Below are 3,625 nucleotides of genomic sequence, written 5' to 3'. Positions count from 1 at the left end.
TGTTCACCTCATTAATTGGAAAAATAAGACTTTTTCTCCAGTTGATATGGAGACCTGAAGTTGCTTCAAAAAGAATGAGTATCACTCTCAGGATCTTAAGTGGGCTTTCTTCTGCATCACAGAAGATGAGAGTGTCATCTGCATATTGGAGATGAGTGACTTCCAATCTTAGATTCCCCTCATTTGCTACATTAAAGCCCCTTATCCACCCTTTAGTGTGAGCAGTCTTTAGCATATTGTTTAGGCCTTCCATCACTACAATGAATAAAAAAGGTGAGAGGGGATCACCTTGTCTTAGTCCTCTGTCTGATGGAAAGAAACCTTCAGGAGATCCATTTATCACTACACAACACAACCTGAATTCCATGAGATTGTGAGTAATGAATGGGATCAAGAAATTGAGGGTAATCCTATGTGGAGATTACAACAGAAGCTCAAAGAACTGGGACAGAGATTATCTTAATGGTCTAGAGAGAAAAATCGGAGCTGTTCATTTTCAAGCTTATATATGGGAGGCCAAAATGCAATTATTGAAGAATCAGATGTGCTTGTAGATATGGCAACCAGAACAGATTCTACACAGGAAGAATGGAGCAGCATATTATGTGGTACCTCAAAGCTGCTAGTGAATAGAACTTTTCCTAACTGCAAGATGGAATTCCAATGGAATCAACTATGTGAAGAGGTGGAGAGGCTTAGACCAAAGGTTATCATCAGGTAGGTGACTTGGAATATGCCTCAATCAGGGAAGATCAAAATTAATACAAATGGGAGCTACTTGGAGCAAACTGGAAAGACTGGCATTGGTAGTGTGGCAAGAAATGATGCTGGAAATTTTCTGTTTGCCTTTGCTACCCCAATACAGTGCAACAATTATCATGTGGCAGATGCCATGTCAGCCAAATATGCTGCGCAATGGTTGAAAGACAATGGCTTGAGGCAGGACACTATTGAGTTTGACTCTATGATTATGGTAGATACGTTGAGGAGCAAGAACACTAGCAATCTCACTCTCAATCCGATTACTGAGGATATCTTTGCCCTGGTGGATCACACAAAGGCAACTTTACTCATTGCTATCGGGAACCCAATTAGGTTGTAGACTATCTAGCAAAGTGAGATTTTTCTTTGGAAGACCATCTTTTTGTACACAATGTAGATCATCTACCAGAAAGGGTCAAAGGTCCTAATAGATTGCTTGCAATCAGTATTTGTATATCAGGAACCCCCACCCCACTCCCTATCTTTTGTGTCTTTCCAAAAAACGAAATCTTTTTCTAAAAAAATCTCGTATGAAATAATACATAGTTTCCCTCTAACTTATGTAGGTATAATTCATAAGGAAAATTAAAGTAAGAACCTCACATCCTTATAATAATGTATAATTCTAAAAGAAGAGTAAATCTCCACATATAGCAAACCAAACAACAACCCACAATGGATACCCAGTAATTAATTGCTGTAACATGAATTTTCATAAACTATGCTAAGATCAGGAAGCTAAGAAAGTCCAATTATCAGTACTTTTAAGTTTTACCTGGAAATTGACAATGGGAAAGAGGGCTATAAAGGCAAGCGAAGCCAATTTCTTCAGAAACGTCAGCTCACATGCTAATTTATTCTCCTTTTGGGCAAATGGGTTGTCTTCTTTATACACCTAAACAATCAAAGCTGCTTATATACCCAAAAACTACAAAGAAAGTGAGAAAACTAAGAACTGGGTAATTCTGAAATTGTGCATTGCAGAAACAAAATGCAATTTTTTGCTGTTTTATTAGGGATTTAAGAGGTGTACGTTACCTTTGTAGGTCTTGCCAAAGCATCATAGAGAAGACCGCCATTTTCTTTTGGCTTAGTGAAGGGCTTCTTCTGCTGACAGTTGGATTATTGCAGTGTGAATATAGATTTAAGTAAAGTGCATATTTGGTACATAATGTTTTGGGAAGTTCAATTTGATCCCCAAAATGTTTTATTCATTTCAATTCCATCCTTAATGTTTTGAATAGGATCACCTAATTAGGTTGGTCTAAACTTTGAGTTTTAGGTGGATTATTTTATTAATTAAAAAATAAAATTATTAAAGGGAAGGAGGGTGTGCATTAATGATTGTGTGTAAAGGCGGATTCCGAATATAAAGATGGTTAGTGTTATTATTTTATTTATAAAATATATCTAGCAATAGGGAGAAAGATTGAATAGTAATAATAGAATGGTTGATTAGTTTTTTGTTTATTCAATTAGGTTTTCTATTCATGAATAGACAAGTTCGGTTTTTATTTAGTTATTACTTTAATTTAATTATATTCTTAAATAAAATTGTAAAAAAAAAAAGATACTGAAAGACCATTCTTGATTAGAAATTTTCTCAAAAAGTAGCTTAATTCTCTTTCTATCTCAAAAATTAACCGGCATTTGATAATGTATCTCATTATATTGATAAGGAAAAAATTGCAACTTATTATCATATAGCTATTAAATATCTAATTTTAATTTTAAAATATAAGTTAATTTAATCAACTTTCAAAGATTAGTTAAATCAACTTTCGAAAAATGAAAAGTATCATATAAGTGTCTATTATGAAGGAAATAAATTTTTAATATGTTTAATTATTTCTTTATGTCTACCATAAACATAAATTTAATATCAAGATTTAAGATTCTAAAATCTTCACACACCCTAATAAAAATATAGTGTATTTTTTTTTCATGAGAACAGATTAAATTCATACTTTATAATTTTATAGTTACCTGATCTTATATTTACCCTAATTAAATCATCGCCGCCTAATAAATCACATATGGGAATTTTTCTATTTGACTTGGAGATTAGTGATAATACATTTTAAGTATTTGCGTAAGAAAAAACTATATATTTTATCATGTAAAAACGTTGAGTTCTTTTTTGTTTATTTTCTACATGTATGTATGTTTGAAAGGATACATCTTGTTCTAATCGTACTTTTGGATGATCTAAAAAATCAAGGATATTCTCTATAGATTTGTACAACACTTCACCAATAATTTGATAACAATTTTCAAAATTATAATGATGATAATATGTCAGATGAAAATCAAAAGTTTCGACACCTTTAGTAAAATAAAACGAAGAAACTATATCATATGATGATTTAGCCATATGATCACATATTGTTTGGACTAGTCATTCGAATCCTCAATGGTGTCAACATCAACATCTTTGAAGTTCCAAAAGTGGGTGCTTTTGAATCCTTGTTTGGTTTGGGATCACTTCAACCTCAAACATTATTTTTAAAGTTTTAAATAATTTTAAATAAAATTATTTTTCACTATTCAACCAAACACCACAAAAGTATTTCTATGATACTAAACACCCAAATAGTTTTAATTCTAATTTGTATAGAGACGTTTATATTTTAGAGGGGAAGCATAGAGATATAAGTATTAAATGGTTAACTTTACAAATGACCTGCTTTCAAGTGTTATATATGAACATTTAATTTGCACGAGCGGAGCGGGCATAAGAGTTGGAGTAGCAGTGATTTGATTTTATACCCTTTATAACAAATTTTCTTATGTAAACTAAAAGGTTCAAAAAAAAATTAAAATCAATAATTTGAAATACCTATGGTCAAGTTAATCTTCCAGT

At 32.0% G+C, this 3,625-nt stretch overlaps 1 protein-coding gene across 4 annotated transcripts in view; it reads right to left on the bottom strand.

The window, feature by feature from the left end:
* Window positions 1-1,905, bottom strand: part of LOC125849413 (uncharacterized) — a 13,862-nt gene extending 11,957 nt beyond the window's left edge. Inside the window, exons 1-2 of one of the 4 annotated variants that reach the window (XM_049529488.1) lie at window positions 1,801-1,905; window positions 1,538-1,671 (exon numbers count right to left, since the gene is read on the bottom strand). The gene's annotated coding sequence lies outside the window, so the exon portion shown is untranslated. Of the gene's footprint in view, window positions 1-1,537; window positions 1,691-1,800 lie in introns of all 4 variants that reach the window. The other 3 variants (XM_049529490.1, XM_049529491.1, XM_049529492.1) reach the window with 3 other exon arrangements.
* Window positions 1,906-3,625: the final 1,720 nt, after the last annotated feature.

The sequence above is a fragment of the Solanum stenotomum genome, chromosome 12 (genome assembly GCF_019186545.1).
Source record: "Solanum stenotomum isolate F172 chromosome 12, ASM1918654v1, whole genome shotgun sequence".
In the NCBI taxonomy this organism is placed as follows: Eukaryota; Viridiplantae; Streptophyta; class Magnoliopsida; order Solanales; family Solanaceae; genus Solanum; species Solanum stenotomum.
Note: the sequence above shows the minus strand (reverse complement) of the source record. Positions and strands in the feature narration are given on the sequence as shown.